General features: G+C 37.4%; 1 protein-coding gene across 3 annotated transcripts in view; it reads left to right on the top strand.

The window, feature by feature from the left end:
• PDSS2 (decaprenyl diphosphate synthase subunit 2) overlaps positions 1–26749 on the top strand; it is a 273183-nt gene that overhangs the window by 103464 nt on the left and 142970 nt on the right. The gene's annotated exons all lie outside the window — the stretch shown is intronic.

Genomic DNA, 26749 nt, shown 5'->3' with positions numbered 1-26749 from the left:
ACTCTATGTCATTTAGTCCAGGATTCATGATTTTTAAACCTACTCAATATGATAACTTAGTTGTGTATATAATAATTACAACTACCATTTTAGGAGATGTCTACTTCAGTGCTATATCATTTATTTTATTTTGCTTATTTTTATGGTGAAGAGGTTTTTATTAAAGTGACTGGAATAAGAAACTTTTATATATCACACATTTAGATTAAAAAAATTAATTTATGAGTACATATCAGTCATTTTTGCTGCATATAAAACAAACTTTAAATTTTCAGTTTTGCTTTTTTAAATGACAGCATGTTTTTTAGTAATAATGTATCAGATCTTAGCAGTATACTTGACACTGTGTTAAAAGCCTGTATGGAAGTAATAGTCTGCAAGTGGACATGGGCACCTGAAATTAAAACCACCCAGAAACACGGGTGACAGGAAAATTTTCCTCACAAAAAGAAGTATTTCTAGAAACTTTGGCTTACGGTTAATATATCTTTTATTTATTTACTGTAAAAACAAATCCACATCTTAGATTTTTTAAAAATTCCTGGTAGTCTTACCCATAAATGTTTTTTTTCTTCTGTAATATTTAAAGATGACTAGCTTGCCTGCTGTGAAGTCCAGTGACCTTCATTAACATGCAAGCAAAGATTATCATTGTTGGGGTTACAAATGGCCTCTCCTCTAGCCAGGGTAATTTTGCAGAGCTTTTACCATTGATCCACGTAAGTGTCTTCACTAGAAGAAATATCTTGGGATCATTTTCAGTTCCTGTTCACTCTGAGATAATTTATATTTATTTAGTGCTTTGTAGGTTACTGATCATTTTAATGACAGTTATCCCATTTGATCCTTACAACAATTCCATAGGTAAGAATTGTCGTTACACTTATTTTACTCTTGAGAAAACTGAGTTTCAGAAACCTTGAGATGTTTTTCAAGGTGACATGACTAGCAAATGAGGAAAAGTTCAGGCTCTAACTATAGTTCTCTTTCTTCCAAATCTCATGTTTTGTTGGTTTTTTTTTTCTTCTTAATTTTATTCGGCTTTTCTAGTCTGATTCAAAAAATGTATTTCACTTGTAGATTAGACTAGCCATTAAATTAGTATACCAAAAAAGGTCTTCCCTTAAGTATGTCTAGGAAAACTTATGAACGGACAGTAACTTGGCAAATCTTCAATACATCTATCTACATCCTTCCCCAACCTGTTTTAATTGGAGCTCAAAATTTTACCCTGTAAATTTTGTAGAAAAGCTGTTGGCTGAGTTCAGTTGAAATAATTAGAGAAAATACATAAACATCTACAATGAATACTAATAACCTGTTAGTCCCCGGAAAGGAATTAGACCTCACATCACCTTGTAACCATGTATCTGTTTCCTGTTTGGAACTCCATTGATTTTTCAGTCTCCGACTTTAACCGTTTTATTGGTCAGTCATCTGCTCTTTTTTTAAATTTATTTATTTATTCTTGGCTGAGTTGGGTCTTCGTTGCTGTACGTGGCTTTTCTCTAGTTGCAGTGAGCAGGGGCTGCTCTTTGTTGCGGTGCGCAGGCTTCTCATTGTGGTGACTTGTCTTTGTTGTGGAGCACAGGCTCTAGGTGCCTGGGCTTCAGTCGTTGTGGGATGTGGGCTCAGTAGTTGTGGCGCACGGGCTTAGTTGCTCCGCGGCATGTGGAATCTTCCCGGACCAGGGCTCGAACCCATGTTCCCTGCATTGGCAGGTGAATTCTTAACCACTGTACCACCAGGGAAGTCCATGGTCAGTCATCTGCTCTTGCATTTGGGTAGCCATACACACCTCTAATGAATACCAGCTATGGTTTACTATCACTAATCCTAAACTAACACTTGGAAGTATTCGACACATGATAGGTATTCAGTAAATATTTATTGCATAAATGAATAGTCCCCATTTTATAGAAAAAGAAACTAATGCTGAGATTAAGACTTGTCTAAAATCCTCTAGGTAGAAAGTGATGGAGTTAGAATTTAAATATAAAGTGTATTTCTTTCTACTATGCAGATGCTGTTACCTTTATTGTATGTACACAGTGCACTGTGTTGTGACCTTGTGTTTCCAATTTCTTATTTAGCCTCTAAGAAATAGCTGCATTGCCTTCTGATCCTTTACAGGAACATAATGCATTTAGTAGATAGTCGTTGTAATATGAGCAATTGTAAAAGAACTCTGCAAAAGAGTAGGTGGTACATTATGAATATAAAATTTTTCCAAATGGCGTAAATGGGTTTCATACCCAAGTGTATAGAATCCACAGTTACATTTAGGGAATAATCCTGGTTTGTGGTTCCAGGCTGTTTTTCTGTAATCAAACTTTATCTAGTAAGTCATTGCTGATGCTTGGGTGTTCTACACACTGGTTAATGTGAAAATGTAATTTGGCATACTACTACGAGAAACCATTCATTTGTTTCTCTATCCCTGAAGTCATTTGTTTGGCTCCTGCTAGCTTAATTGTTCAAGTGTAACTTTTGCTGGAGGCTTGTATCTATAATGCCACAGTGAATTATTTAACATTTGAGGGAAGTACTGATTTGGGAGCTTTTAAATTCACCTCTTAACCACTGGGATTTACATTGTTGGTTGGTGTTTTTCCTCATAAACTTGACTTTGATGTCAGTTAATGGAACCTGAGTAAATTACCTAAGGGAACAAAAGTGAGTTAGGTGACCTGTTTTGTTTGGCCTAAGGATATAACTGCTGGATATATCTTGTGGATGTGTCTTGTGAACTTATCACATAATGGCCAAGAGAGGCAGAATTTAGGCTAAAATCTAATAACTGCATTTTGAAAAACAGGTGAGTCACATTTATAAAAATGCACTGTAAACATCTACCATAACCTTTTTCAAACAAGACCATGGACTTTAGGTTTATTCCACCAACTCTGACTTTAAAAATTGGTTACAAAGGTGATCAGGCAAAAAAAAGTATTACTGAATTTACAAGCATCCCTAGCCACAACTGGGAAAATGTTTATAACTTATTCTTAATGATAGGATGTTTATATTTTGTGTACAAAAGATAGATCATATAATATATAATACATAGCATAACAAAGTATAGACTTCTCTAGTGTTACATGATTATTACATTTAAAGAAATGCAGGTGAGTTTTGTGACTAATGGTTCAGTTTTCTCAGTTGGCTTAGGAAGAACTGACTCAAATATTTCTTATCTAACTAGCAATTATAAACAGGCCACAAATTTTCACTCTACCTTCATTCCCTGAAATTTCCTACCACCTCTTGTTAACTGTATTAGAAGCGATTAAAACAAGTTTGCCAAGCACATTTTCTTTTCTTCCTGAGTATTCAGCTAGACTACATTTCCCAGCCTTCCTTTGCAGTTGGCTGGGCCGTATGAATGAGATCTAGCCAATAAAATAAAAGCATAAATGAAATTTACAATTTCCTGACCATAAAAATCTTACATTTGCAGTATACCTTAAGCAGGTGATTTTGGAAGTGACCAATTCAAGATGAAAGGTACTTGCACCCCTTGGAGGAGAGCCACCTGTCCATCAGGAATATCCATGTTGACTTGATGTGTGAGAGGAAAAATCTATTTGTTCAACCACTTAAACTTTAGGGTTTATCTGTTAATAACAGTGGCACCTTCATTAATATTTTGCTGTTTCTGTCACCCAGTTATCCCAGTGAATTTGGTAATCCTTGGTTACTCCCACTCTTTTATCTTCTGTGTCTAATAAACCACCAACTCACAAGTTTCTCCAGGTCTCTTTTTCTTTCAGTTAACTTTCCACTCTCCCGTTACAGGCCTTTGTTACTTCATGTTTATTTATTTATTTTAATTTATTTATTTATTTATTTATTTATTTATTTTATTTTTGGCTGCGTTGGGTCTTCATTGCTGCGCGCGGGCTTTCTTTAGTTGCGGCGAGCGGGGGCTACTCTTTATTGCAGTGCGGGCTTCCCATTGCGGTGGCTTCTCCTGTTGCGGAGCACAGGCTCTAGGTGCGCAGGCTTCCGTAGTTGTGGCGCACAGGCTTAGTTGCTCCGTGGCATGTGGGATCTTCCCGGGCCAGGGCTCGAACCCATGTCCCCTGTGTTGGCAGGCGGATTCTTAACCACTGCACCACCGGGGAAGCCCTACTTCATGTTTAGATTTTATCAATAGTTGTCTGTTGGGTCTCTGTGTCTCTAGATGTTCCTCCTTCAATTTTTTCCTATTGGGTCTTGTTAAATTGAACACCCTGCTTTGATCACTCATTAAACAAACTCTTATTAAGCAATTACTGTGTGGTGTTCCAGGCACTATGCTTAGTGCAGGAGATACAAGCTGAATACTGTATAGTATTTACCCTCCGTGACCTTATTAGCATCAAGCCAGGGAACATACAAGTTTACAAACAACTGTAATATGATGCTATAGATACTGTAAGTAAAGTATAAACAGAATTCTTCGGAGCAATTAAATATGTTGGGAGAGGAAAGGAGAAAATTTCAGAAAAAGAGACCATTTGAACTTTACAAAATAGGGAATTTATAAGTGGGTTTTGAAGGTAACTAGGAGGTTGTCAGTTGGAGGAACGCAGGTAGTCAAGGGGTTTGGTAAAAGGTGGTTGCATTCTAGGCAAAGGAAGTAAGGAACAGACTGACCAAAAACATGTGGTCTGGTACATAGTACATAGCAGGGCCCACAGAGTGCTGACACTGTAGTGGGCACTCAGTACATAATTATTATATGAATGTATGAATTTACATAATAGAGACCAGGTTCATGTATATAGATGTTATGGATTGAATTGTGTCCCCCCCAAAATTCATATGTTGAAGTCCTAACCCCTCGTTCTCACAATGTGCCCTTATTTGGAGATAGGGTCTTTATTGATATAATCAAGTTAAAATGAGGTTATTAGAATGGATCCTAATTTAGTGTCCTTATTTTAAAAAAGGGGAAATTTGGACACAAACATGCATATACCAGCAGCACACCCTGTGAACATGAAAATGGTGTTTTTCAAGCCAAGGAGAGGGACCTAGAACAAGTTCTTCCCTCATAGTGCCGGCAAACTAATGTATTACAGAATACTGATGAGGAGACGGTGTAGAAAAGGAAGGTTGAAGTTGAATTGTGAAGGGCCGAAGGAATTAGAGCTATATCCTGGAGAAACAGTGGGGAGCCATCCAAAAGGCAGCAGAATAGACTTGGAATCTGGAAACAGACTATATCACCTATTAGCTGTGCCTCAGATTTCAGCTCTCACATTTCAGAGAATGGTTTTAAGAATTAAATGAGTGAATAGAATAATGCATAGCATAGTAAGCATTCTCTAAGTGTTTATTCTTATTCATAGCTATTATAAAGGTCTTTAAGCAAAGGAGTCACATTAATATATCTGTGCTATAGAATGTAATTAGTTGAGAAGGTAACGCAGAGAGTTGAGGTTCAAGAGGTAGAGAGAACCAGCCAAGGAGTTATTGAAGCAGTCTAGGTGATGGCTGAGAGGGAAAACAGAGACGTGGAGAGGTTAAGGAGTCTTTACCTAAAACAAGAGGTTAGCAGTTGGCCAAGCCAGACTCAGACATAGACTCATTAGGTCCTTTGATCTCATGCCATTTTCTACCAACGTTTCCCAATTTGTGCTTCATTTGGAATGAAGGTTTTGCTAGGTTGTCAGTGGGACAAAAGGTCCTGTGGTCAGATAAATTTGGGCATGCCAAAAGATTGCTTCATTTCATAAATCTGAAGAATTGTTAGGTATATGTGGCATGCATCACGAATCTTTAAGAAGAGATATTGTTTCCCAGTTATTTTACTCTAAAACCCTGTAACCCTTTTAATCTTTGCCAATCTGACAGGGGGAAACTATGATTTTTCTTTTTTTTTGACTGTCAGCAGTACATCTTGTAGAATGCTGCAAAACAGTTTGGTAAACGTTATTTTATGTTAGGGTACCTAACTTTGAACCCTAATGGGGACTCTGTGAGGCAGAAATAACAGTCACCAACCAGAAAACTGAGACTCAAAAAGATGAAGTAACTTTCTGAGATCCTACATTAAGTGATCAAGTAGGGGAAGAAGTATATCATGTTGGTTATAAATTGCCTTAGTTTAAATCTATCACTTATTTGCTATGTGACCCCAGACAAGTTAGGTCACCTGTCTGTACCTCATAGGTTTGTTGAGTGGATTAAAGCAGGTAATATGAATAAAACACTTAGAACAGTGCCTTGTGTGTAGACTGCACTTAACAAGTGTTGTCTATTATTGTTATTCCAGACCCCTGTCATGCTGCTTTATGTCCTTTATCAGATTTCTCACATGCTGCCACCTTCTTCTTGCCCACCGTTCTCTGTCTCAGTTTGCTAGAGATAAATTGTGATAAGTAGAACATGCAAGAATGAAAAAGTATTAAATGAGTCAGGGGTAAAGTGATTGTTATTTTCGCCTTTTAGATGGTCTGTTGGCTTGGGTACATGTGGGTACTGGCGAATTTTAAAGCATGCCAAGTCTATGTGTAAAACAAGTACTTTTATCTTACTACTTATTTGGCTTCTGAGTGGCAGGTGAGCTGATGAATAGGAATAAAATTATGGACTGATCTTTTTCTGTATTTATTTGTAGTGCTGATAAAAGAAGACTCTGTGCTCTATGTGCCATTAAACACAGTTCAGATGATCTGTTTTCTTCATATTAGCCCAGCATTCAGCATGTTCCTAGCACATGGATGACAGTCAATGACTATTTGGTTACAGCTGAATAATAATATCTATTATTATTGTTGTTATTATTATTTAATCTTGAAGCAAGGAAGACCTTTCTAAAATGTTTCAACACTCTGGACCTATAAACAAAAAGATTAACACATTTGACTTCATTAAAAAAGAATTCTTCAAAGGAAAATAATTCCCATAAAGTCCAAAGATAAGTGCCAAAATTATAAAAATATTTGCAGCATACATGACAAGGGACCGAGTTTTAATTAAAATAATCTGTTGGAGATCTTATGAATCAGGAAGAAGATAGTACAACACAGACCTGGGCAAAAGACATGAACAGGCTGTTCAGTGAAGAAAACTCATAGATGGTTAGTAAACAAAAGGGGGAAAAGGCTGGACCTCATCATACAGGGCAAATTAAAAAAAAATCAGGGCCTCCCTGGTGGCGCAGTGGTTGAGAGTCTGCCTCCCGATGCAGGGGACACGAGTTCATGCCCCAGTCCGGGAAGATCCCACATGCCGCGGAGCGGCTAGGCCCGTGAGCCATGGCCGCTGAGCCTGCATGTCCGGAGCCTGTGCTCCGCAACGGGAAAGGCCACAACAGTGAGAGGCCCGCGTACCGCAAAAAAAAAATAAAAAAATCATAGTTTCCCCTGTCAGATTGGCAAAGATTAAAAAGTTTGATACTCAGCATTTCTTGGCGAGGAAGAGGCACTTGAATGTTTTGTTAGTGGGGATGTTAATAGGTATAGTTGCTTAGAGAACAATTTGGTAATAGCAGTAAATTTTAATCCAACTACCCTTTGATTTAGCAAAATTGTGTACTGATGTATTAGCATAAGTGCTCAAAGATGTATTTATAAGAATGCTCTTTGCAGTATACTTTGCAAGAACAACAGCAACAAAGGAAACAACCAAAGTGTCCACCAAGAGGGCACACGTTATGTTATTCATGCAGGGGAGTATCAATGGATCGTTTAAAAGAACTATGGAGATCGGTATGTGCTGATCTGGAAAGGGCTCAAGGAACAAGTAAGAAAAGCAAGACTGGAAAACGTATTATAGTTTGATCCTCTTGGGGCTTGACTGGGTGGGCAGTGGATTTTTATTTGCATGAAAAATATCTCAAAGGAGACACAAAGAGCTGTTAATAGTGGTCACCTCTGGGGAGCGGCAGCTGTGGAGGGAAACGGGATGAAAGACTTTGTTCATTCTTTGTCCTCTTGAGTGGGCTGAATTATTTTTAATTTATACATGTTTATTTAAGTACTTCTTAAAAATTAGTAAAAATTTTTGTTGAGTGTTGGTAGTTAGCTTAGAAATTCTATCCTACTATTAAAATGAGGGCCTTAGAGGCCCTGAGCTGACTTAAACTTTTATCTTTTGCCCTCTTTGACAGGGTCAGATATCCTATGAAAATGCATAAACTCTAGGTGCTTTTTAAATAAAGAAAGCAGGAGTGAAGCAAAATGCTATCTTTTGATTACCTTTCTTAGGTTTACCATCCATGTTAAAATGGACACTATCAATTTCTCGGTAACTGTGCTAATTCTAGCTCAGTGTATCATTCAATTGATTAAGATTAAATTAATGACTAAGGTTAAACATGCTAAGGTGATTGTTGGGCTTAAAGGACTAATCAGAAGAAAGGCATTATAAACATAACTAAGTTAATGTAGAAAACATCTTCTAATCAAATTACTGACCTTAACATTACTTTCTCCTCTAAGTGAAAATTGGTCATGCTTGGTGTGCTGTTAGAGGAAGTGGTGGTAGAATACTCAGAGACCTATATAATTTACAAAGACAAGTGGAGAATATAAAAGCTGTGAAAGAGGCAAGTCTTTTTTTAAAAAAAAATAAATCTTTAAATTTAGGGAATTGGACTAGGTCTTAGCTGCAAATTTATGGTTCATAATTTATCATTTTTAATGTGGTACTAATTAGCTTCTGATGACTTCTAATTATAGTAACAATAGGCTGTGACTATCAATCCTCACCTTCACACTGCATATTAGAATTTGTCTGGCACTTAAAAATGCCAAACAGAATTAACAAACCATATTTCCCTTGGTGATTGACCAAATCAGAAAGCACCATAAGAAATGACACTTAAGTAGGAACGTGTTGATTATATTATTGTTTTAGGGCTCAGTTTTATTAATGTGAAATAATTAATATTGAAATAGATAGCATTTTAAAAGTTATGGTTATTTTATTTTAAGATGGCATGCGTAGGGGACTTCCCCAGTGGTCCAGTGGTAAAGAATCCGCCTTCCAATGCAGGGGACGCGGGTTTGATCCCTGGTCCCGCATGCTGCGGAGCAACTAAGCCTGCGCACCACAACTACTGAGCTTGCGCACCTCATTGAGAGAGCCCGCGTGCTGCAAACTACAGAACCCACACTCTCTGGAGCCCACACACCACAACTAGAGAGAGAAAACCCACACGCCACAACTAGAGAGAAGCCCAAGAGCTGCAATGAAGAGCCCATGCACTACAGTGAAAGAAAAGATCCCGCATGCCTCATCAAAGATCCCGCGTGCTGCAACTAAGACCCAGTGCAGCCAAAAAAAACCCCAAACAAACAAAATAAACAAATGGCATGTGTAAATGCATAGGAAAAAGTCTGGAAGAAACTTCACCCACCTGATGATACCTGTGGTTGGAGGAAGTGGGGAGGGGGAATGGTTTGGAAACAGGTATAGGGGATAGTCAAAGGGAACTTTATTTGTAATATTTCTTTTTTTAAATAAAGAAAATTCAATTAAAATAAACTTGAAAATTAAAAGAAAGTTATATTTCATACTTATAAAGCAATAACAACCTATTTAAGAAATGTATCTTTTTGTACTACAAGAACCTCGAAAAGGAGGAATTGACAGTGATTTTAAATGATTATGCTGGGTTTCCCTGGTGACGCAGTGGTTAAGAATCTGCCTGCCAATGCAGGGGACACGGGTTCAAGCCCTGGTCTGGGAAGATCCCACATGACACAGAGCAACTAAGCCTGTGAGCCACAACTACTGAACCTGCATTCTAGAGCCCATGAGCCACAACTGCTGAAGCCCACGTACCTAGAGCCCATGCTCTGCAACAAGAGAAGCCACTGCAATGAGAAGCCTGCGCACCGTGACGAAGAGTCGCCCCCACTCATTGCAACTAGAGAGAGCCTGCGCGCAGCAGCGAAGACCCAACGCAGCCAAAAATAAATAAATAGATATTTTTAAAAAGCAACATGAAGACTTTAAAAAAATAAAATGATTATGCTGAATAATTGAATTCAGAGTAGGCTATTGAAGATAATTTCCTAAAGATATCTCAGCTCCTTTTCAGAGAGATCCCAAGAGATGAAAGCATGTGCAGTTTGATTACACATTCCTATTGATTGTGTTCCATTTACAACAAAAAAAATAAACTCCAGGTACAAATCTAGCAATATTACTAATTAATTACAACCAGTACTTATTTTCTTCATTAACTTTTTATTGTTATTTTTCAACCTACACAGCATGCACAAATGCAGCAATTATATGTTGAGTAAGAAAGGGGAAGACTCTTTGTTCCATGTACTGTACATCAGAAGTCTTTACTTCACCAGAGCTGTTGGAAAAACACAAAATAGGAACAGCCTCTTACAAAACAAGTATAATTCACCACAAAAAATAGGTGGGCTCAGTTACTAATCTACTCAGCTGAGAGTTAATCGTATATAAATATCTTGGTACAGATTAGCCTGCCTGACTATATCACAACAAAAAACAAGCTGCATAAATTGTTTTGTCAATAGTGAAAAAGTTTAAGTCTTTTACTTAAAGAAGGGCTGTATGTTGACTAGTAAGAAGCCACAGTCAAAGGCATTGTCCAGTGTCTAATTCTGAATTTTAAACTGTGCTTAATTCTTGACATTCACTGTAGTAAAATGTTAGTTCTGTTAGAAGAATTGCAGTCATTTAAAATGTCTAATGACAGAGTTTACTTAATAGCTTCATGACATAATGTTATATCCTTTGAACCCAAACTCAAGGTACCCCCAGTGGTAAACAGTGTGATATAAAAGAGACTTGGGTAAAGGGCCAGAGATCTGGGTTCTTGTCTCAAATCTGTAACTGATTATTTATTTGATCTTAAGCAAGTCACTAATCATGCTGTGTGATTACTCATCTATAAGGCAGATAGGGATAAAATGGACTTTAAGTCACAGAGCTTAATGGGCATATATCCAGCTAGGTTCAAGTAGCCTGTGGTCCAATATAGCACATCCTGACCACCTCCTCTCTGCAAGGCACAGGGCTAAGTGTTGAAGGAAATGCAAATATTAATAAGAAATAGTCTTTGACCTCCAGTGACAGTAGTCTTTGACCTCCAATTTATGACACTATTGACACTATTGATGCAATTTCATTTCTAGAACTCTGTTTTTGGAGCTTAATTTCTAGAGCTGTAACCATATTCACTCTTGGGTCCACAATCCACCCATGTCTACTCACAGCCATTTGTTTGATTAAAGACAGTCCTTAATACCCTTCACCTAAGATGCTAGGAGAAACTGGCATCTACAGGTGGCTTAGTGCCCAAGGAGCTCCTTCTTCGCTATCCTCTTCTTCTTGCTCTTGGACTGGGTAGCTGGGTGGCAATGGTAATAGAGGCAAAGAGAGAAGATTCTCAGGTTGGTTATCTCTAACCCTGTAATCCTTCTTCTCTATAGTCAGTGGCATATTGAGTGTCCATTTTCTATTATTAAGATTGCCCTATTCCCTTCTATTCTGCTCAACTTTTTAAGTGGAATAAAATATCCTTAATTTTTCAATAGTATCCCATTCCCTACAGGATTAAATCCGAATTCCTTAACAGCAGCAGTTACTTCCTAGCAGCCCTAGAGTAGAAGTGATGGAGGTAAAAATAAAAGCATGATTGTGATTTTTCTTTGCCCACCAAGAAAAAGGTATGTGCAAAAGAATGGTTGTTGACCTAATAGAACTGTTTAGGCTCAATCAGGAAGGAAGGCTGAGGGAGTCCAAAATTAGGTAAAAAATAGTGATCAAGGATTGGAGGTCATGAAGATTCATATTTTAGGGGGAAAAGTAATAATTCAGTGAGAGAACTGAGAGATTAGGAGGTCATAGATAGAAAGCAGTATATGTGAATTGAAGATTTCAGAAGTAGAACAGCTCTAAATGATAAGTTCCAGTTGTTCCTGAGAGTGGGGTTGACAGCATTTGAATTGAGTAGATTGAGAAACTACAGGTGGGCAGTTCACGTGATTGAAGTCAACCAAGAGAACAGAACTAAGCGAAGTGCTGAGGACTCCAGTGAATGCAGGGTGACAGAGAAGAGAGTGGTGGCAAGTAGAGCTGCTGCAAAGGAGCAGTGGTCTCTCAAGACAGTGCAGAAACAAAGCACCAGTCCCACCTCTCAACTCTTCAGTTTGTGGCTTGTAGGAAGTTAAGTATATCCACTCACAAAGATACAGGGATATTGGTACCCCAGGAAAAGCTCTGGCTCAATTAGAGCCAGAACCTAGAGCGACTGTTCTGTGAATTTTTAGAACACTTAACACATTGTTTTGTAATGACTGATTTATGTATATGTTTCCCCACTAGATAGTACCTTCTAGAGGTCAGGGCCTATGTTTTAGCCATCTTCCAACTCAACACCTCTCCAACCACTGAGCCTTTTATTACATTTTGTACCTTTGAGGCACTTTTTATCTATTTTTTAGTAATTTGTATACCTATCTTATCACTCATTGACTCATTCATTCAACAAACATTTGTTGGGCACCTGCTATGTGCAAATCTATGATAATTATAGAAAAATAATCACTATAGCTAACACATATCGAATTTTCTATATGTCTGGTACTGTTCCCTGTGCTTTATAAATGTTAACTCATTTAATCCTTACAATATTGGTTAACAAAAAAATCACTTTTCTTGGGAAACAGGCTTAGAGAAATTTAATAACCTGACAAAGTTGGTAGTGTAAATAAATGGCAGAGTTGGAATTCAGACCCCATTTGACCATGGAATTCGTGCTCTTTCCATTACTGTAGACGCCTCTGAATTAGAGTGCCCTAAATATACAGTTGCTCCTCAGTATCCCCGTGGGGTTGGTTCCAGGAGCCCCCGTGGATACCAAAATCCACTTTGATGCTCAAGTCCCTTATATACAATGGTATAGTACAATGAATACAGTCGGCTCTCTGCATCCACAGGTTTTCCATTTGTAGATTTAGCCAGCTCCACAGTTGGTTGAATCCATGGATGCGAAACCCAAGGATATGGGGGCCAACTGTACTTTCTTTTTCATCTTGACATCCTCAAGACTGAGCGCAGATCTTTATGTTTGGTGGTATTGAATTGCATAGTGCTTAGAAACCAGGTTATAGACTTTTTTCTTTGGCCTCTAAAGCCCAAGCACTGTGGTGGGCACTCAGGTGCTCCATGAATTATTGTTGATTTATTCAGACAAAATTTGCTTTTGTTTAGACGTTGAATGTGGATCATGGTGTTCTATACAGTTTAAAAATAAAAACATTTAGGTTTGTAGGCTATACCTCTTTTATTGCACATTTCCTTTACTCTTTTATCTATTGGGAATACAGATATCTGTATGTTTTCTTTGATACAGAAACCATGTTTTTAAATAGACCTGCCCCACATAGATGTTCTGTCTAATGGGCTTCCCCTATAGACAAAAAACAAAGTGTACTTCATTTGTCATTAGTCCTGAAATGCTCAGTGCTATAAATTTTGGTATTAAAAACCATTACATTCATACTCACTGGAGACACGTTTTCAAGGAAATACTTGGATAATTATGCACCTACAAGATTTGCTGCCGTCCATGGGTAATTTACATTCTGCAGTAATATGGAGCTTCTATTACCCTACTATAATTACAATGAATAACTTACATATTCATTGCAAATAATGATGTAACGGATTTTTAGAGTCTATGCATAAGAGAACCAACAAACTGAGACGCAAAACAAGTTTCCACCCCTTCTTTCCAAAGCTGTAGTTAATCACTTGAACCCTATCCAATATAGTAGAAAGCTGGCAGACTTCTCTTTGCAGCAGGCTGTGTAATGTAAAAATGTTTATAATTTACAGCTTATTATGCCATGCAAACGACTCACTTCTCACTCAGTGAAGGAGAGTGAGAAAATAGGGCTGCGAAATTACTTACCTCCCCTTTGTTAGTTGTTTTCTGGCAACAGCGGAAGGATACTTAGCACTTAAAATGCATCTCTATATTTAATTTTATATCATTCACTTCAGAACTTTAGAAATAGGAATTTACTTTTTATCTCTTTTTGTAGAGGCCAGAGCAATTTTAATTTAACAAAAACAAGCTGAAAAGTCCGTTGTCAGAGAATTTAAATGGAATAGTACTAAATTAAGAGGGTTTAAGTCAATTTATGGCTTCAATTTTGCAAAAGCTTTTTTTTTTTGACACACCTACAGTGTTTAATAGGCAACTTGTTATTTTTCAAAGGTACCTTATGCAAATTTTGTTTTATCTATACTGCTTTGGCTGGAAGTTAATCTTCCTCAGGAATACTTAGACGGGTAGGCAAGGTAACATGGACCTCTCTGTAATCCACCCATTTTAGGTCCTTCCTTAGCATTTTCTAATTTTATTGGTTCCACTCTTAGATTCATAAAGCCCCTAAAGTCAGGTACTACATAGTCTTTTGTGGTTGCCATTCTCTCTGTGCCTAGTACACTACTGCAAGTTTATACTCAATAAATATGCCGCAGACCATGACCTCCATTTTGATGGGAAAGTAGCCCCTCTGTGAAGGACTAGGGCTCACTTTTAGGTTCTGTACCTTATAGATGAGCCTTCAGTGAGGGAACTTCCTAAGAGAGAAGTAAAAACCCAAGAACTGGTAACTAAAAGCCTTTTTCCTTCTAATTCTTCGGCTCTTGATGGAGGAAGAGCTTTCTATTTCGTTTACACTTCCCTGGAGTTAGAGGAAAAATTTATATGTAAATATTTAAAACATTTAAAGCAACATGTTTAATTGTTCCACTCTCCTATTTGTTTTAGAATTAATGTAGAAGCTGGGACGTTGTCACAGGAGAATTTCTTTGTTTTCTAATTCAAACCTTTTTTTCTTTTTTAAGTTAAACATTACAACAGCCTTAAAGTCATCTCTGATCGTGACAAAGCGAAAAATTGAGTGTAAGGATTTATTCTGTCTTTTTGGCTTCTTCCTCTTGAGTAAACAGAGACCTGAGATGTGCCAGAGCCCAGCTGTCTGGGTGCGAGGATGGGGTGCCCAGCACTGCTCTCCACTGACCTCTTCTGGCCTCCTGTTAGATGTGTTATTGAAGTGGACAGCTGCTGTCTCTTAGAATACCTTGGTGATAGGGGGTGGCCAAGGAAAAGTAGAGGGAAGTTAGCCAGCATAGACTCCGTGATGATAACCTCTCAGCCTTTTCACCACTCAGGACTCCTTTTGCTGTTCTCCTGCCCTTCTGTAAAGGAGTCTGTTTACCAAACACACTTTATATGTAAAATAATGATTACTTGATTTTCCATTTTATCAGATATACTTGTAACTGGGTGCCTCATGACCAAGATGTAACCACTACTATCACATCTTATTAATGAGTACAGAACTAAAGGAAATTGATGTTTTTTATTAATAGATGTTCCTTTATCCAGGGGTGAATGAATGGCTTTCCTTAGACATTTTGGAAAGGGGAAGATAACTCACTTCTCTGAAGAATTCTTTCTGTGAAGAATCCTTAAAGATCTAGGAAATCCAGACAGGGAACCACTGACTTAGAGTGTATTATCAAGCAATAAGTGCTCAAATATTTTTGCTATACAAATGGTGATCGTTACTAATTTAGTGCCATTTTCAAATAGTAAAACATGAGCCCCTCTGTTACTGTTATAAATGATGAATCAGAAGCTTTTATTTGTACCCGTAGAATAGGAGTTAGAGATGTAACCCAAAGCCCTGTTGGTTTCCAAAACAGAATTCCTTTCTTTCCTAAAACTGGGAGGTCAGGAAATGTTTTAATCTATGTACTGTGTTTGGTTTGGTGATGCATAGTCATCACACCTAAAACTCAAACATCTTAACATTTTGAGATAAAATAGCAGGTTTGCTACACACAGAAAAAGGCTCTGTTTCTGAGTGCTTCATTAAAGTCTGTAATTCAGACTGTTATTGCTCTGCATTCCCCCCTCCCTTGTATTTTGTGCCTTTCTTTCTCAATTTATCATACTTCATCTCTTGTTACACTCTTGTCTCATGTTTTCCCCACATCTACTGGTTGTGCTTTTTATCTGTTATTGAATATCATCTAGTAATACCTAAACCATTTTAAACTCTAGAATAAGGCAGAGGTGAGAGCAAATGAATAAATTACAGTCCTTAGAATGGTGGGAAGAAAAGACATTGACAAAACAGCTGCTCCAGCAGGACCTCTGGATGCCCTCGTGAAGTGGGCCCCCCATGCTCTTCTCTCTGTGCACCTTCAACAGTCTCATTTTTGTTTTGTTCCTTGCAGCTCATAATTCCACATAGTAATGATGTGAACTTAGAGCAATAAATAATCAGTATGGGGCCCCATTGCTTTTTCCTTTTCTATAGTTTAACAATATGACTTCTTATTGTTGTATTACAATTACCATCTCATGATGCTCTGTACCTCTTGTGACTTCTGATGTTCTTCAGCTGGGGCTTTTCCTGACAGAAGAAAATTGAGCCAAGCAAAATTCAAAGTCAGGAATGATGCTGCAACCATTTACACAAAGCTGTATGTACATAATATGTACACAGTTATAGATATCATCTTACATATAGTTTTTAAAAATCTTTGGAATCTTTACTTATGTTTGTTCAACAGATGGATATCTTGGAAGGTCAAATACTACTGAATTGAAACACTATTTAGAAAGGGGGAATGACTGTTACATAAGAATCTAAATCAGCATAGATTTATAGGACCTAGTTTAGAAATACCATGATACTCAAAAAAGAGGATATCTGTTATGCTCTGGAAGAAATGAAGTATTACTATCATGATGCCACAATCCATTCAGGAGTTCATTATATCCTAGACCATAGCTATGTATAGAGGCTGTATTAGGACATAATGGCATTTCTGTTAAAAAAAAAAAAAACAACAAATTTTTGTGGGTATCTGATTATACCTGAACTGTAGTGGGTACCATACCAAAAGAATTAAATAATTCTGTTCTCTTCCCTCTAAAAGTTTGCTATGTTTTACACATATTTCAAGAGTAGACACACATATATTAGACTATAGTATATTATAGCTCATACTTTTATCAGTTTAAGAGGAAAGACACAAGGATACTTCTCTCATTTGAGGGGATAAAGGACAATTAGAACAGCCAGTGAAATTCAAAATTTGGTCATGGCAAGTTATTCAATTGGACTTAGAGTTAACATTAGATGGATGATACCTTTATTCACTCTGAAATTTGATTAATCATACATGGACCTAACCAGGGAATGTTTTCCTTAAGATACCTTTTTTTTTTTTTAAACATGATCATTTGAACTTCCTAGACCTTCCTTGCTGACTTTATTTCATAAAGTCTGTCATTCCAGTGTTGGGATATTTTCCTCTAATTTGGATCGGCTTTTAAAAGAGATTCCTTAAAACTGTATTTTCTGATTCTCTGAGGTAAATGATCCCACTTCAGCACCCTCACTCCCCACTTCTCCACATTCTCTGTGCATTTCTCCCCCTCATTCTCTACTAGGTAGAATTATCCTTTTGGTCCCACTTTAGGTGTTACTTTCTTTGGGAACACTTCCCTTACTCCAGCAAGATTTGGGCTCCCCTGGCCCCCTGCGTGTATTTACTTCTTTGATAGCAGTTGTTGCCTAGGATTGAAATCATTTCACTTCCTGTCTGAATCCTTCACTGATCTGTGCATGAGCTTCTTAAGGACACAGTATAGTTTTCTGCCCCCATCTCCCCATTTTGGGATGAATTCTCAGAACCTGTCACACAGTTTGACATGTGGCAGGCACTAAATAAATGTTCATTAAATGAAAGCAAGAGATCTTTGAATATCCACTACAATTACAGTCTGTTAATAATAAAATATGGGGAAAGTATATTTGAAATATTATCCTTCTAACTATAATTAACTGTAATATTTTATTAACAACCAAGCAGGACTCTTCAAAAGATCTCTTTGCTACAACTGTTTACTCTGTTAGTAATTCAGATGCTACTAATCAGTTATCTGATGATTTAACAAAATCCATTAAGTAGCTATTTTTTAGTAGTATCTATTTTAGTTTTTGTTACCTACTCCAATATTTGCTTTTTTGACCAGCTCTTTCCAGCTATAATAGTTTTATCCAAATTTCCAATTTATTAAATATTAATAAATGTGGATTTGCCACAAAGATGAGAACCTAGGTTATCTTTTTAAGAAAATAAATACTTTATAGCAATAAGTGAATTTATTACCAAATTGTGCACAAAGGCAGTGTAAAAAAATGTTTAAAATAAGTTGATAGGTGAACAAAGCATTTCAAAGTATAGGTTGGTGCTTCTTCATTAACTTTAGTTTTGTGACTTTTGTCAGTTGATGTCACAACCTTAGTATTATTTTTTAAATAGTTTTTTTTTTTTAAGGGATACTTAATTAAGTAATGTGGTGTTTGCTTATTTCAGTCTGTCTTTGTTCCTGTCAAAGCTGTACTGCCAGGGCATTGCTTTTCTTTTCCCTTTTGTTAATATTCTGTGTTAGATAATGGTTTCGCAAATAATAGATTCCAAGGACCTTTGATCCACCATTACTGTAAAATAGAATGCAACTTAATTTTTTTCTGAGCATAATGGTTTTAACCTTGTATACTAATTTGACTGTGCTTGTGGGGGCAGATCCTTAAATGAGACACAAATGAAGGAAAAATTGCTAATGCTGCCACTGTATATCTAATGAGCACTGTGTAATAAACCATAACCTCTTCGACATTTCTCTGGAAAGCGGCGTGATTATTTTGGATGGCTAGCCCTTTGTGGATGGCTCATTACCATCTGGCATAATATGTATTGATAGAGACTGTAATTGTCAACTCCTATTTGACATGCTGTTTCTAATAAATATGGCTTACATCGCTGGAACCCACTAATGGTTATATGGGAAACTGTAATTAAAGAAAAAAATTTTATATATTTTAGGTTAAAAACATTGTATGTATATATATAAAATATCTCTGTAGAGGATTGTCTGCTCTCCTCTGCCCCCCAACCTCCCTTTGCAGCTTCTTGTCTTAGAGTATTTGAAGCTTCCCCCGAGGATTGGTGCTCTTTTTTTCAATACAGGACCAACATGTGACAGGTCCCGTGTGTGTGTGTGTGTGTGTGTGTGTGTGTGTGTGTGTGTGTGTGTGTGTGTGTGTGAGAGAGAGAGAGAGAGAGAGAGAGAGATTGATTTTCCTCCACACTTGAAAAAGACATCTCCATTGACAAAGAAGTGACAATATGCAAAGCTCCTAGGTATGTATAAGATCTGTAAGACTGTAGTTTATACTTCTGGGTTCAGCTCATGAAGTTAATGCTTTATAGCCAGGCAGTCTGATATTATTCACCTTTCCCATGGTTTTCTTTAACTTTATTTTTTCCTAACTTTATTCTCATTTTGGTATAAGAAATTTATATTCTTTGATAGAAAAAAATGATACCTGAGGAGCCAAATTACTATGAAATTATGAATCTCAAGGATATTAAAAACCCACAGAACACCTTACAGAATATTTAAGCTTGGAATAAAAATGTAAATTAAAGATTAGAATTGGGCCTGCCTCATGTTATAAAACAAATGTAGGCCTAGTCAGTTTATGTCTGAAAATGTAAAATTGGAGTTCTAAAGAATAATATTTTTGTTACCCATTGTATAATTGTAATATGCTCTGAACTTCAGACAAGGAAATGTACTCTTGATTTATATCCTATAGTTCATGATCTTTATGAAATGGAATCCTCAGCATATAACACATGAAATCAGAACATGAACAAATGTTTATATTTCCTGGAGTAGGCCCAAAAAATCATGTGAAAACTTAGGCAGTTCTCAGGTTTCTTCTTAGCAATGTGAAGTTTGATATCATAATCTTCAAGCTAAGAAGATGGAGACCCATTTTCACCATTCTGGTGAAGAGAAGTAGGTGTTTGAGAGAGCGTGGCTCTGTATTCGTCCACCCATGTTTTGAATTGCGATTCTGTCCATTTTCTAGGCAAATTTCTTGATCTTTCTGAGCCCCAGTGTACTCATGTATAAAAATAGGAACAATACTACCTACCTAGCACAGCTGTTATAACAATCATTTGGAAAAACATATGAAGCACTTAATGTAGTACTCTTGGTACCTAGTAGGTACTCAGTAAATATTATACTTCTTTTTGCCCTTTTATTCTCCCTTCTTCCTTCCACCCCTCACAGATGACATTTCTAATCTAGTGCATTCTCTACTTTCTCAAGGATGTCCTGCCCATGAAACATGGAATTTTAACTTTGTTAGTTTATAATAGCTAATCCTTGTTAGTAGCCAGACGCTGTTCTAATTTTCCTACATGTATTAACTCACTGAATCCTCACAGCAACCTAAGAGATTATTATCATCCCCTTTTAACAGACAGAAAAGACTGAAGTACAGAGGTGAAGCAACTTGCCCAGAGTGATAGTGATGGAGCCAGGATTTGAACCCAGGCAGTCTAACTCCAGAGCCCAGACTCTTCAACTCAGCTACATTCGTCTGCAGTTTACCCTTTCTCATGTCACAAAGGGAAAGAGCAGGTTCTGGTAAGGTTCTAGAGAGGGCTGGTCTGCTTTTCTTTGTAAGGCTGAATTATCCTTAGAGGACAAAGCCAACGTAGCTGTCAGGGGTAGGCTGGGTATTTCTGGGGAGGATAGATGGTAAACTATGTGGAGAAAGAAGCAGCTATGCTATAGGATGCCAAGGAAAGGGGGAACTGAGTGACATCTATTCTTGTACTAGACCTGCCAGCAAATACCAAATGTTTGCAGTGCCCTGTATACTGTGCTGTTTCCTCAGCATGGAATGCCATTCCTACTTCTTTTCATCTGACTCTTACCTATTCCTTAAGACACAGCTTAGCTCTCATCTTCTCCAGAAAACCTTCCCTGATCCCCAGGCTAAGCTAAGTATCCCTTTTCTGGGCTCCCATAGCACACTGTGCATAAGACTATACAAATATTAGTGGTGATAGCAGTAATAGCTACCATGCACTGGGTACAGACCATGTGCCAGGCATGGTGTTGAAAGCACTTTACACATGTGATCTCATTCATGTCTCACAACAGTCTTAAAGGGTCAGTAGTGATAGATGAGGACAGTAAAGGTTGGGGGCATTAAATAATTTAGCCAGGATCATACAGCCGTAAGTGGCAGATCTGGGATTTAAACCAGGTCTTTCTTACTCCAAATTCATATTCTTAATAACTGCAGTGTATTTACCATGCTTTGTTGACATTATCTGCTTTTGTCTTTCACATAATCAGATTACAAACCCTTCAAGGAATGTACTGTGTTTTACTCATTTTTTTTTACCCTAGATCCTATCGAAATTGTGCTTTAAAGAAGAAAGAAACAGAATATTAAAACATGCTTATTTTTTTCTAAATGAACTTGAATTTTAAATGTGTTTTGTAATGAGCAAAGTTTAATGTAATTTTCTTTTGACTTTAATATATTATCAATCAGTAAAAACCATATACAGATATTGCTGGGTAGGTTACTCTAGATCTTGCTTTAGGATTTAAATCAAATATTATATGAATAAATGTTCATAATTGATAATTTAACATGATAAATATGCAACAAAAGGTAGTACCATAAAATTACTCAAGATATGCCATTAATAATGTGATTCGAATAACTATAAAGTATTTGTAGAAATACAGAGAAATTGAACTGCGGCTATTAGCAGGGATTCAGAATGACAGCCATTTACCTTTAGCCCCCTGAGCAACAACCCAACATCCTGCCCTTTCCTCTCTGTGGGCACCAAAACTTCACCAGCAATCCCCTCTCAAGCCCCTCTCTCGGGACTCCTGGCTTAGTCCTTTCCTATGGAGAAGGGCAAGACCTTTACAGCAGAAGGCAGTTCAATTAGGAACTATCTAAATTATTGCCTAAACCTAAGACCCAGTGAGGCTGAACTGTGGGTACATTTTTATCTTTCAAGAGGGCTTGCTAAAAGGGCAAGCCAGGGTGTTCTCTGTATCACCTCCCCTGATAAAGTCTTCACTGCTTTCTTCTCTTTAGAATGAGATTGAAGACAAAGGGCTAAGTTAGCTTATTCATTTCTCTGCTTTCAATCTGAGTTAATTCTGTCAATTCACTTTGATTAATATGTAGGCCTCTGTTTTAGACCACAAGCTGGGCACTTGTGTCTAGATGAAAGTATGCTGGTGAAATTAGGTAGTATAATGACTTGACATTCTGATAATTAATTGGCAGTGAATATTTTACTGCAGTTTCTAAGACCCAACTGTTAATTCACATTTCTTTGGTTTAGGTTACCTTACTTAAGCAAAATATAAATAAGAAGCATGTTAATTTTCTTTTGTCTCTGGGCGAAAATGACTTTTGGGCAAATAGTAGCAATTCCATTATTTCGTTCTCCTTAATTTATCGAAGCCACTTGGTACTGTGGCCAGAGGATAAAGGATGCTCCTGGACTTTCCTCCTCCTTACTTGTATTGTTCTCATTTCTTTTCCTCTCAGGCCCTGTCTGAGAGGAGACACCCAAGCCTTTGTCCTAAACCTACGCTCCGCCCATATTCCCGTTTCTGTCTGCTGGCTGCAGCCATTCTCGAACCATTCCATGGCAGCTGTCGACTTTGTTCATTGTCTGGCAGGGGCAGTGAGCCCTGTTGGGACCAGCAGCGGCAGTAGCATCAGCAAGCGGACTGGAGAGCCGCCCCCGCCCTCCCACACACGCACCCCCAGCAGCGCTGTGGCAGCCACGCATGGCATTGGCATGGCGGATGTGAGCAGCAGCATCCTTGCTCTCACTGATCAAGAAAAGTCCAGCTCTCCCGTTACCTCTTCCATGGAGCCTTCCCATGACTCCCCCATATCCTCAGTGATCATCGCTGTGTATCCCTACTGCAGTTACGGACTGTGGCATTCATTTTACATTTACTAGATGCTATAGAGTTTCCTTGTTAAATTTTTTTGTGTCACTGTGATCTATACCCAACTAAACTGTGAGCCCTCAGGGCAGAGACCATGTCTTAAACAACTTTAAGAGAAAGAATACATATACACTCATACTTTGATACATACTCAGGGATAGACCAAAACCACTTATAATTTCTATTTCTGGGGTCTGACACATAGTGGGTATTCTATTAATAATTTTATTGAGAATAATGATAATCACATAACCCAGGTTAACAGTTTTCTCAATTTTCACCTGTTCTGACTCATTTAAATTACAAATAATCAAAGTATTTTGCTTTTAAAGTTTTTTTCCCCCATGAATTAACTCAGGAATGAGCTATTTCATGTGGTTGTGAAATACATATATTAAGGTTAACATATTTTAGTTTACTGTAATGGGACTATATATAATCTGAATTGAGTGAGTGTTTATTAAATGACCCTTTCTCCTTTCTTATTACATTCTACTGATCTTCGACTTCCAAATTAGCTTGTGAACCATTTGGTATCATCAACTATCAGCAAGGTTTTTTGTTTTTTTTTTTAACATCTTTATTGGGGTACAGTTGTTTTACAATGGTGTGTTAGTTTCCGCTCCATAACAAAGTGAATCAGCCATACATATACATATGCTCCCATATCTCTTCAGCAAGGTTTTTAATAAGGGAATTTGGTGACTTGTACTCAGATATTTTAGGTTTATCTTATTCCTTACAACCTTCTTATTTTTTAAACTTACAAACACATTTATAAGAAGAGTCATCAGTGTTTTTTAAATGATTACCGTAGGCTTCGATTACTCTTTAAGTGACTGGACTTGATTGGAGGAACGTCTAAAAATGCAGAGTAGTGAAAGGAAGCTGGTCTCCTTTAAGAAAATCATACTGTGGACATAAGAATTAACTAGACCAGAGCGTGGGGAAGATAATAATGGTAGCAGAGTGCCAAGATGATTAAATGTGGAAATGTATAAAGACATAAAAGGCAAGACAAAGCCCACAAGAAATGGAAAAAATCAGATTACTTGGATAGTTAGGCATTGCAGAGTTTGCTCAGAATAAGCACAATAATATAGGCAGCCACACTCTCAACTGCTTGCTTACTGAAAAGTCTTATAGAGTGGAAGTGCTTGTCTATGAGTTCGAAGTATATTAGATGAGCTTCAAGGTCTCCATTTAATTCTTTTTTTAATTTTTGGCCATGCCGGGCGGTTTGCGGGATCTTAGTTCCCTGACCGGGCCCATGGCAATGAAAGTGCGGAGTCCTAACTACTGGACTGCCAGGAAATTCCCTTCATTTGATTCTTTAAGTCCAGACCTTTTAAGATGCTACCTTGTATTTCAGTTGAAAGCATGAATAAAATGTTTCCTGATTGGGATATATAGTTTTATCCCTTTGCAAAGTTAATGTATTTTCTGGGGTGAGCAGGGGGCATATTCAGATGTCTGTTTCTGGTTTTGTTGTTTTTGTTTATGTTTTTTGTCCCTGCCAGGCTTTAAGCTTCTTGGGAACAGTACTCCAGCGTGTTTACAGGGTAAAGGCAGCGCCAAGCACAATGCCTGGCACATCACAGCTCACAATATACAAGACTGGCAGAGCCATGTGCACATTTGGCCATTCTTTGAAAGTACATTTTATTAGTTGTTTGTTTAAAAAGTATGTTCTTAAATGTGTGCATATTTAAATAAGCATATCACCTGCCTTTCCAGGAGTAGAGGTGAGCACTGTGGATCCAGAAGGCCAGGATGAGAAGTCATGGTTACATACAGGGAAAGAGAGCGATCACTGGGGTGCAACCAAAAGTAACGTGGTCTTAGAAGTCTCTATAAAAACCAGATACTTATGCTCAGAACTATTTGGGGTTTGAAGCCAACATTTGCAAACTTAACATATTTTGTAAAGCTAATGTATTTTCTGAGGTGATCGGGAGCTCTTTTCAAATATATCTATTTCTGTTTATTATGCAGAAAAAGAAAAATTTCACAAATTGGATTATGAAATTCATCTCTGTGATCCTCTTTGATTATTTAATACCATGTAATCAAATTAATTGATTTTTAAGATTTCTTGTCAAATGCTAGTTCAATTTTTTAAAATTTCTGTATATTGAATATCTGCATACCACATACATATCTGAAAGACCATTAAGAAGTTATAATTTCTGGAACATATACATTCCAGCATAATAAAAGAATGATTATTCTGTGCCACCTGATTTTGTCACTAAACAGAAATTTTTTGAGAGACTTCCATCTAGAAAACTTACACTTAAATTATTTTATCTGCTCCTTGGGGTAGCATTATATATAGAAAAGATTAGAAGATAAAGGTTGTACCCCTAGATACAATGGATGACTGCCTGTATGGCCATGAATAAAGTACTTAGAATTTCTGGGCCTAGATTTCTACCTCTGTAACTGAGACAGCAGAATTGGATGATGGGCATCCAAGGTCCTCATTATAATTCTTTTCTGAAAAAAGTCCTAAATTTGGTGTTTGGCTTTCAAAGGTCTAAGAACCATGTCAAGCCCCTTCCCACAATAGTATAGGTTTCTGGAACCATGTGTTAGCCTACTCTGTATTCCTCGTGCCTGCGTAGTACCTGTCAGGTAACAAGTACTTACTAAATGTCTCTTGAATGAATAAATAGAGCTAGAGAACTAGTCCCATTTTGTAAATGTAAAAATGGGGAAAAAAAATAAGACATTCATTATCTGTCTACCCGTTTAAGCAATCAGTGTAATTAGGAAAAAGCCTTGTCTGTTACCCAGCCGATAGTTAGTATTCCATAAATCTTTATTGCTTGCTCAATGAATGAAGTTTACTTCCTCCTTACAAAAGTCATATGGAATACCTGTTGTTTGGCCCATTTTCAAACAAGAGAAAACCGAGATTTGGGAGGGATGAAATAACTTCTTAAGGTTTTGCAGCTCATAGGAAATGAAGCCAGGATTTAAAACTAGAGCTTTCTGATAACAAAAGTCACTATTTAGATAAACTTAATTCATCGTAAAGTATAAATAACTCATAATTATTCCCAAAGGTTCTGATGTGAGGAGGCAAGATTAGAATAGGAAGACACATACTTCAAGTGTTGTGGGAAGATAGGAACACAGAAATCAAGCTTACCACCTTTCTGGAGTTGTACCTGGCCCAACCATTGAGATTACTTGCAATTCTTAGCAGTTTTCTTTTCAAGTAGGTGAGGTATCAATATGAAAAAAGTATTTTCTTTGCTCGTAAAACAAACTTCATGAGTATAGAAGAAAAAACACAGGATGGGAGTTAGGGCACCTGGATTTTAGTTCTAATATCTACAACCCATGGGACCTTAAGTAATTCAGTAGACCTTTTCAATCTACTGATCCCTCATCTGTAATATAGATGTGTTAGTCTAGATCAGTGAATTTTTACAAAGATTCATAGAAGAACTTCAAGGGCTGGACAGGGGTAGGGAGTGGGGATTGAACTAGAGAGATAGGAAAGGATTGCCCGTCACCAAGGGAGGCACCCAGAAGTCCAGGGGACTCTGTGGTCTATACCAAGCCCAGGATGCCCCTGTAAGAATGCCTGTGGTACTGTAATGGATGACTCCCTGTCACCACAGGTTCAGATCTTGCTGCTCTGTAGGTGCCTCACTCCTGACATGTACTAATGAGATAATTGGGATATAAAGTTTCCTCTCAAGCTTTATTTTAATTGAAAGGTGAATTGATTTAAAAGCAGTAATAGTTAATGTTTATTGAGCCCTTACTATGTGATGTTATTGTTCTAAGAAGTATACATACAGTCATCTGACGCCCACAACACTGACATGTGCTTTGTTATCC

Source organism: Stenella coeruleoalba (assembly GCF_951394435.1).
Source record: "Stenella coeruleoalba genome assembly, chromosome: 12".
Classification (NCBI taxonomy): Eukaryota; Metazoa; Chordata; class Mammalia; order Artiodactyla; family Delphinidae; genus Stenella; species Stenella coeruleoalba.
Note: the sequence above shows the minus strand (reverse complement) of the source record. Positions and strands in the feature narration are given on the sequence as shown.